A 10,161-nucleotide genomic window follows, 5' to 3' on the forward strand; every position below is an offset into this window, starting at 1 on the left:
GCTGGTCTCAACCTCCCAGGCTCAAGCAATCCTACTGTCTCAGCCTTCCAAAGTGCTGGGATTATAGGCATAAGCCACCGCTCCTGGTCCAATAACATTTTTGCTAAGACCCTAAATTCCTTTGTCCCTCATCTTTGATCACCCTAGCCCTGGATGAAGCCAGCTATGTACTTTCTCTGCATCTGTATCCAAGAAGCTTAGCACTGTGGTATTGGTAGGGGGAGTCAGAGAACCGGGACAACTGGTTTCCTATAAAGTCATGATCGCCAGTCATTAAATGTCTTTATTCCTCACAGAAATCTCCTTGGCTTCCCTGGCTAGCTTCTTCCCACCTTCCATAATGATTCCAGAGCTTCTCCATTTTTCTCATGCCTCCGAACCCCCTCCCATCCCCAACTCTCAGCAGAGGTCCTTGCTTCCTACTTGTCAGAGAAGATAACAGTCAACAGACAGGCAGTCCCTCAGCTTCCAACGCCAAGCAAATCAACCACCAACACCTGCACACGCCTTGCCTTCCTTCCTCCTGCTGCAGTGGAGAGGCTGCTCCATCCTGCGCTTTCCCACCCTGTGTACTCCTTCCCTCCCAGGAATCCTACTGTGTTAATTAACTCTTCCTCTCAACTGAGTGCTTTCTATGCATTTAGATATACTCAACTCCCTCCCATCATTAGAAAAGAGTGGCAGTGCAGCAGGATAACTAACGAATCGGAGAGACCGAGGAATTGAGGGGGAATTACTTAATTATTTAGGTGCACTGACCCAGTTGGATTAACATCTAAAGGACTGAGCCCCAAACAAGGAGTCAAGCTACCTTTTAAGTATTTCGGCAGGGAGAGGAGGAGGAGAGGGAGGGAGGGAAGGAGGAGGAAAAAAGAGAAAAACTTCTCACCTGGTCCTCATTCTCCTCCAGCTATCACCCTCTTTCCCCTTTTTTACTCCTCCACATTTCAAAATAGCTGCCTACACTATGCTGTCTTCATCTTCTTACTTTCTATCCTAGTCTGTTCAGGCTGCTATGAAAAAATATCATAAACTGGGTAGCTTATAAACCACAGAAACTTATCTCTCACAGTTCCGAAGTCTAAGATGTTCAAGATCAATATTGGCAGATTTGGTGTCTGGTTAGGGCCTTTGTCCTGGTTCATGAATGGCATCTTCTTGCTGTGGTTTACATGGTGGAAGGAGAAAAAAGAGCTCCCCTGGGCCCCTTTTTTAAAGGCATTAATCCCATCAGGACTTAATCACCTCTCCAAAGGCTCATCCTCCTGATACTATTATATTGAGGGTTATAATTTCAACCTATGAATTTTGGGGGACACAAATATTCACATCATAGCACTTCCCATCATTCATCAACCCATCCCGTCCCTGTGTGGACTCCCACACCTCTGAATCACCAAAACAGCTCCCACTGACAGCACCAGTGGCCTGCATGTCTCCATTTTAACCCAAGTCTCCCCTCACCCTGCAGCAGCACCTACCGTGCTCATCATCTCTCCTTAACCAGTCTCTCCCTGCAACTTCAGAGACACCTGCTGCTCTTCTCCTTCCCCTGTGGCCACTCCTTTGGGGTCTCCTCTGCAAATTTCTCCTCTGCTCCTTGTCCATTAAAGCTTAGAGTCCAGGACTTTCTTGCTGCCCACCTTCTTCCTGGTTAATTTCATTCTTACCTGTCGCATTAATCACCAATTGCAAATAACATATCAAACTTTCACCCAGGTTTATTTATGCACCTGCCATTTGATATCACCCCTGAGACATCTCAAAGGAGATCCATACTCAACAGTTCCTCAAACTCATGGTCTCTCCAACCCTCTTCCCCTTCTGAAATCCTGGTTCTCTTCCATTCACTCTATGTACCCAGAGTGCCTCCAAAAACCAATCTCTTCCTCACTCTATATCCAATCTGTCACCAAGTCCTGCAGATTCTATTTCCTAAATTTCTCTCAAATCCATCCAATCTTTCTCATCTTCACCATGCCCACGTACGCTAGTCCAAGCTAGTTCTAGCACCATGACCTCCTAACTGGTATATGCCATGCTACTCTGGACCCATCCCAACTCCTTGCTAGTCCACACTGCAGCTGAAACACATGCAAAACACATCTAATTACATCATTCCCTTCTTCTTCTTCTTCTTCTTCTTCTTCTTCTTCTTCTTCTTCTTCTTCTTCTTCTTCTTCTTCTTCTTCTTCTTTTTTTTGAGACAAAATCTTGCTCTTGTTCCCCAGGCTGGAGTGCAATGGCACAATCTTGGCTCACTGGAACCTCCACCTCCTGGGTTCAAGCAATTCTCCTGCCTCAGCCTCCCGAGTAGCTGGGATTACAGGTGCCTGCCACCATGCCCGGCTAATTTTTGTATTTTTAGTAGAGACGGGGTTTCACCATGTTGGCCAGGCTGGTCTTGAACTCCAGATGTCAGGTGATCCGCCCACCTTGGCCTCCCAAAGTGCTGGGATTACAGGCGTGAGCCACCACGCCTGGCCCATCATTCCTTTCTTAACCTGTCTGCAAAACATCTAATTACATCATTCCCTTCTTAAGGGGTCAACAGCTTCCTGTGGCTCTTATGGTAAACATAGAACTTCCTAACATGGGATGCAAGAACATTTATGGTTTGACACTCAGCTCATTTATGTACTGGGTTCTGGGCCACACAGCCTAAACTTACAGTCTGATTCTGGCCCTTATTGCCAGTGGGACCCTGGGCAAGTTACCTTCTGAATCCTCTTGTGCCTCAATGTCCTCATCTGTAAAATAGTGATATAACGCTACTACCTCATATGGTTATGTGAGAATTAAGTGCATTAAACACCTAGAGTGGTATCTTGCACATAGTAAGTATTTGATGAGTGTTAGCTCTTTCAGTTCCTGCCTCTGGCCACATCTCTCACCCCACTCTCTCTCATCTCTCTGTTCTAGACATGCTGGCTTTTTTGTTTTTATTGACACCATGCTTCCTCTCTCCACAGGGCCTTTGCATGTTCTGTTCCTGCTGGGACTCTATTTATTTGTCTTCAGCTATTCATTGCCAATGCAGCCTTCAGATCACAATGCAAGTATAATTTTGGGGTTGAGGGGGAGCTTCCTGGAGTTCCCTGACTGGCACTAGTCATCAGCGCTATTTTATATTTATGTATGATGATAATAATCTGTCTCTTCCACAAGACTATGGGATCCATAAACAAGAGCAGAAATTGTGTTTATTTTTGTGAGCTTTGTAACTCCAGCATCTAGCAGAGTGCCTCACATTATAATAAAGGCTTCATGAATATTTGCTAGTAAATGAAAGAAGATTGAAAGAGCAGTTTAGGGGTGCTTTGTAAATGTTCATTTAATCTGACAAGGTACCCCTACCATGAAGGATCTAAAAGTATTCCCCTGTCCCCAAGTAATTCCCCCACTCCCAACCACAGTTCCTGAAAAATCACCACTAGGGTCCATCGTTTGGAAAGGGCCTTATTATCTCTGAGGTCAAAACACATTAATTATCCAAAACATTAGCCACAGAGATGAGCTCCTCTCATTTCCTGTACTGCCCACAGCTGGTGTAGAGGGCAACACCCTGGAGGCACAGAACATTAGAATATTAGAGTATCAGAACATGAAGACACCCTTGGGGCCATCCAGCCATCTGTTTCACTTTACAGATTTGGAAACTGAGGTCCAAAGAGGGGAAGGGAGGGATTCAATTTCACACAGCAAATTCGTGGTAGAATGAAGACTAGGATCCAAGTCCCTGACCACCAACCCAGGGCTCTTTGCACTGCCCATTGCAGTTCACTAGTTCATGCATTTAATAAATATTAAGCACCACTGTGGGCAAAAATCATATTCATACATACATAAAGAACTCTGCTGCAAAAGCAGCTAAGTTGGTGCTCTCATAGAAGGGCTTGTAGCCATGCTGTGGAAGCCTACAGCAGAAAGCAGTCAATTCCAGGCTGAGTCAGGGCCTGCTTCATGGAGGAGGGGGTAATGTTTGAAGTGGACCCTAAAAAATAATCAGGGAAAAGCCAGGATAAGCATCTTAGCCTGAATAAATAGCACCCATCCTGGGATTTGGGGACCAGATGTCTGTTTGGGGAGCTGTCCTTGACTGCTTGTAAAGCTACGGGGAAACAGAAATGGGGCAGAGAATCAGGACCTAAAAGGAAGTTAGAGCCAAGCAGAAAGAGGAGAATAAGCTGGAAGATCAGCTGCCCTACCTCTATTTGGCAGAAGCTTTCCAAAACCCGGAAGACTGCCCTTCTCTCCCACCATTAGTAGGTCAACAGAGGATAGACAACCCCTCCTCCCCCAGCTCCCTGCTTCCAGAGGATTATGTAACCAAGTCCAAGCTCACACCACTCACCGCACAACAGCAAAGGCAAAGAAAGCAACCCTATTCAGAAAACCAAGAAGATAGTGGACTAGCATCATAAAGAACCATCTGAAGTCGGCATGAGTTTTAGGCTCCTTTTTACATTAAGGGGAGGGGAAGAGGAAGGGGTTGGGATCAAGAGGTGTTTGATGACCACAGACATCTGGATGCCAGCAAGGGTCTGAGAAGGTTGTAAAAGTTCTTTTTCCTAGGCCAGGTCACAATATTCCTATAAATCTTTAAAATAACATTGTTATTTGTCTGTATTCTTCCTTATCTCCTTGTGGGTTAGTTTGGGGAAAAGAACTGTTATCATTTCTTTAAGTTGAACTGCAAGCTAATCTCCTATAATTAGCTGGTCTATGTACAGAGCTAAGCAGAAGCTTTTAACCTAAAGGATATTACCCCTGGAGTTCAGAGGCAAAATGGAGTCAGTCATGCTAAGCCTCCCTCCACTATTTCAATTTCCCCATTGTTAAAGGTTCATCCCACAGTCTTGTGGGACTGGGGACAATGGGACATCATCTCACCTGGCTACTTCCTGTCAAACAGGGTCTACAAGGGGTGACTATGGAATGAAACCATTTGACCTGGCTAAGGAAATATTTCATAGTGCCATTTTTAGGAACAATGATCATGGGCATTTCCCTTTTTGCTTTGATAGTTTTAGTGAGACTTGCACAATCTTTGTTTACACAGTAGATAATAAGTTTTACTAGAATGTAGGCCACCATGACTAAAAGAAGAACATCAAGGCTGAATTTAAGAATGCCTCCCAAGGTTAATAGAATTACACTAGGAATCCAGGAGAATAGGTCTGTAAAGCAGTCTCTGTAAGTGCCCCCAGATTAAGCCTGCTTTGGTGTTCTAAGGTTTGTTAAAGCCAGGTAGCCTGTTGTCTAATTGTATCAATATGGGGCTATAGAGGAGGAATTAAGCTAGCAGCAGGTGGCTAGGGATGCCATTTGGTAAGTAGAAAGTAGGCTTGCAGGCTTGTGGGTTCTTCTTATTGCTTTGCATGTAGTGTCTAATGAGGGGCTGCGTAAGAAAGAATCATGGGGCCTCTGGGTATGGAGTTATGAATTGGATCCTATGTGTGATTTGAAAAACCAGATTCCATAAATCTAATGCCCAAGAGGCTACATGACTAAAATCATGTGTACAGGAACAACTATAGGATCAGAGTGGTCACATACTGAGCAAGGTTTAAGATGACAAATCCGGCAGTGTGATATGCTAGTGAAAGAGGCAATAGACTGAGAAATCCTAACTGAAAAGTTGTCTTGCCAAGGAAACAAAAATCCCTAAAGGACATGCAAGACACATAGAGGGTACATTTTCATTTTACTTATCTTTTGGTGAAAGAGTAGCTTTCGGTCTTTTAAGTGCTCACAAGCCCACTGTTTTCTGGTTTCTGGGTTAGTGGGGTGTCTTCTGGTGGTGCTGCCTTGACCTGAGTATAATGTGCACATGGCTTTACTCCAGCAAGTTTAACTGAGGAATGTGTGTTCACGAGCAGCTCAAAAACCCTTGTCCACTTGGCAGCAAATTGGTGTTCAGGTCCTTGTTCTTTCCAGGTATTTGGGAGGACCCAATTTCCCAGTTGAAAAGGATGTAGGACCACATCTGTTGGATGAGTGGTCCTGCTAGAAGCAAACTCACGAACAGAAGTTAGTATAGTGCCTAGAGTCTTAACATTTGGTAATTGCCAAATCTCTTAAAACATCAGTTGGTTCTCCCACCATGACGGAAACCTAGAATGGGCTACCAGATAATATTTCAAAAGGGCTCAATTTGAACCAACTTGAGGGAGCCACTCAAATCCACAACAGCAAACAGCCACATCTTATCCCAAGTCAAACATTTCTTGATATATTTTGGCAATGCTTCTTTTTAGAGTATGGTTCATCTTTTCTGTTTTTCCCATGGATTGTAGTCTCCAAGATGATAATCTAAAGGTTTCAGGAAGAGTCAAGTCACAACACCCCCTCCTGTAGCCATCATAGACAGTCTTCTTTGATAAAGGTAGGCGGGTATTAACTACAGCATATGTGGCCCCTGTATCAATAAGAAAGTCAGTAAGTCTGTTCCCCACTGTCAATTTTACCCAGGGCTCCTGGGACTATGACAGCAGTTGGCTAAGCATACATATTCAATGTATGTATGTTACAGGAGAAGCTACAAATATTTATGAAGGTGATCCTGACACATGCATATTGTACAAACATGCATGTTACATATGACCCATGTTTGCCTTGAGGTGAAAACATAACATTTAAATGTACTACAATTAGGCCCTGTACATCAAATCAGAACACAAAGGCATGAAAATGCACAATCTCTATAACCAGCCAGAACCAGTTCATGGCCAGCAGTCTTCTTATCAGGAGAAAATTAGTGAAATCAGTCTTTCGTTTAATCAAAGCTATAGTTTGGCTGGTGGAACTGGGGTTCAGTTAGTCAGCATGTATGAACTGGATGAGTTGCAATTGTTTTAATATTGTTTGTCTTAAGGCCAGTGCTTGCTTGGCTGCTAGAGAAAAAGAGAAACCTTGTGTCGTTGAGAATATAACTTATTCTTTAAGTGTAGTGATGCATGACTTAACTCTTGCCTGGCATGGCCTCAGGTCCTGTTTATAATTTGGTATTTTATTGCCACAAAATTTCAGTTATGTCAGTCTTATGACCTCTATTTTAACATTCGTGTTGATTAGTTGTTGTATCTAAACCACAAAAGGGAGAGGGTATAATGAGGTGTCTCTGACTTCTCATCACATTATACCTGAAGACTAAGTTTTTAAGGTTTGTCTGGGGTCCCCTTAGCCAAGAGGGGGGTCATTCTGTCAGTGGGGGGCTTAAGATTGTATTTTTAGTTGACATGCTCCCATTTGGCCAAGATATACCAACAGCAGCATAAATGGCCAAACTTTTATTTGTTCCACATTGTTGCTGGGGGTGTTGTGGCTACCTGCCCCAGGTCCATCATATCCCTTGATAGGATCCCTGTGGCCAAGGAACTCAAAGCCAAAAGACTTGTATTCAATTAAATGTTTTAGGCCAGATGGTAATGGAAGTGGGCAAGCATTCATTAACCCTTAAAACCTTTTAAATAACGTAAGAGCCAAAACCAAAAGCCAAATAGCAAAGTTACAAAACTGACCTTTCTATAAGTTCTGTGTGTTGAGCCATCAGCTGTTTAGGCATCTGTGTACCTATATTTGGAGGGTCTGAACTAATTCTACTCCTTAAAAGCAAAATTAGTACATCAAAAAGTGTTTTGTGCCTACCTCTCCCATGATAGTCCTTGGGCCCAGAGGGATTGAATAGTTTTTTAAATCCTGGAGATACTAGGTACACAGAGAAAGGTAAACCCAATTTCTATAAGCTATAAATAGCTCAAAAAGAAAAAAGGCAGGCCAGGCACAGTGGCTCATGCCTGTAATCCCAGTACTTTGGGAGGCCAAGGCGGGTGGATCATGAGGTCAGGAGATCAAGACCATCCTTGCTAACACGGTGAAACCCTGTCTCTACTAAAAATACAAAAAATTAGCCAGGCATGGTGGCACATGCCTGTAGTCCCAGCTACTCGGGAGACTGAGACAGGAGAATGGTGTGAACCTGGGAGGTGGAGCTTGCAGTGAGCCGAGATCATGCCACTGTACTGCAGCCTGGGTGACAGAGTGAGACTCCATCCCAAAAAAAAAAAAAAAAAAGGCTTTCTTGACTCTGGAAAACAAAACATGAAGAATTACAACATTTCAAACTTAATTTAGAATTAGATTTTGAGGACATTTATCAAATATGTTAAAGCCTCAAAACATTTGATCAAAACAGAACCACAGGTCTTTGTAAAATAAGTTATTCATTTCACAAAAGTAATAATCCAAAGACTTTAATAGCAATACAGAAAGTTACATGAATATAAAAACTTAACCTTTCTAAAGTTCAGTTTTCCTAAGTAATCAAAAATCTGATGAAGATAACATAAGAATTAGGAATTATCTTGAGAAAATGTAAAATCTTTCCCTTTTTTTTTTTTTTTTTTTTGGGACAGGGTCTCACTCTGTCATCCAGGTGGAAGTGCAGTGGCACAATCATAACTCACTACAGCCTTGAACTCCTGGACTCAAGTGATCCTCCTGCCTCAGCCTCCCCAGTAGCTAAGACTACAGGCACGTACCACCACAAACAGCTAATTTTTCTTTCAGAGATGGGGTCTTGCTATGTTGCCCAGGCTGGTCTTGAATGAGCTTCAAGTGAGCCTCCTACCTCATCCTCCCAAAGCACTAGGATTACAGGCATGAGTCACTGCTGCCCAGCCTAAAATAATTGTTTTTTAGGCCAGCTATCAAAAACGCAAAGAAAAATTTTCTGTAGTGTGATTGCTTCTCCTTATGGGAAGCCCATTTAGATAACCTGTAACTCAAACCTGATGAAAACAATACTTGAATGTAATCAGACACAGAAAGACTGTTCAAGGCCATGAGTAGCTGAGTCCAAGCTCATATTACTTGCCACACAACAGCCAATAAGTCTAGAGACAAGGTGTTGTGGCAAGGAAAGCTACCTTATTCAGAGAACCAGAAAACCAAGAAGATGGTGGACCATCATCATAAAGAACCATCTGAAGTCAGCACGAATGTTAGGCTGTTTTTTGTATTAAGGGAAGGGGAAGAAGAAGGGGATTGCGATCACGAGGTGACTGATGACCACAGACACCCGGGTGGCAGCAAGGGTCTGAGGAGGTTGTAAAGCTTCCTTTTTCTAGGTCAGGTCACAATGTTCCTATAAATCTTTAACATAACATTGTTATTTGTCTGTATATTTCCTTATCTCCTTGGGGGTTAGTTTGGGGAAAGGAACTGTTACCATCTTTTTAAAGTTGAACTGCAAGCTAAACTCCTATAACTAGCTGGTCTATGTACAGAGTTAAGCAGAAAATTTTAACCTAAAGGATATTACCCCTGGGGGTCAGAGGCAAAATGGAGTCAGTCATGCTAAGTCTCCCTCCACTCTTTTTCTTTTTTGAGATGGAATTTCACTCTTATTGCCCAGGCCGGAGTGCAGTGGCATGATCTCAGCTCACTGCAATCTCCGCCTCCTGGGTTGAAGCAATTCTCTTGCCTCAGCCTCCCAAGTAGCTGAGATTACAGGTGTCCACCACCACACTCAGCTAATTTTTGTAGTTTAGTGGAGATGGGGTTTCACCATGTTGGTCAGGCTGGTCTGGAACTCCTGACCTCAGGTGATCTAACCACCTCAGCCTCCCAAAGTACTGGAACAGGTGTAAGCCACCGTGCCCGGTCCCTCCACTCTTATAATTAAACCAGCTGTTGCGTCTCCTGCCAAGAAACCAATTGTGAAGATTCACCATGTTCTAGACGGGAAAACGGCTGTAGACTGGGAGAGGCCAGTCAGGGACAAAGCCAAAGTTAATATAGAGGATGGAGCTCCTAGGGTATAGGGGTTGGGTCTGGACTAGGGAGCTGGAAACCTAGGTTTTATGCTTGTCCCGGTTTTGACATTGGCCCTGAGCAGTGCTGTTTCTCATCAGCCTCTGCCTGTTCCAGGGGTCACAGGGCCAAGCCAGATAGAGGGTTGCTAGCGTCACTGGACACAAGATTGCTTTCCCACAGCTCCCCTTCCTCCAGCCCCTCTGCTCCACATCCGGAAACCTGGGTACCCTTCACCCACCTAGCTCTGTCCCACAGTGAGATTTATTGCTGGCTGCCCTGCCATCTGCCCCAGGGTAATAAATCAGGGCAGAGCAGAATTGCAATCACCCCAAGCATGGAGTG

The sequence above is a fragment of the Macaca thibetana genome, chromosome 1 (genome assembly GCF_024542745.1).
Source record: "Macaca thibetana thibetana isolate TM-01 chromosome 1, ASM2454274v1, whole genome shotgun sequence".
Lineage (NCBI taxonomy): Eukaryota > Metazoa > Chordata > Mammalia > Primates > Cercopithecidae > Macaca > Macaca thibetana.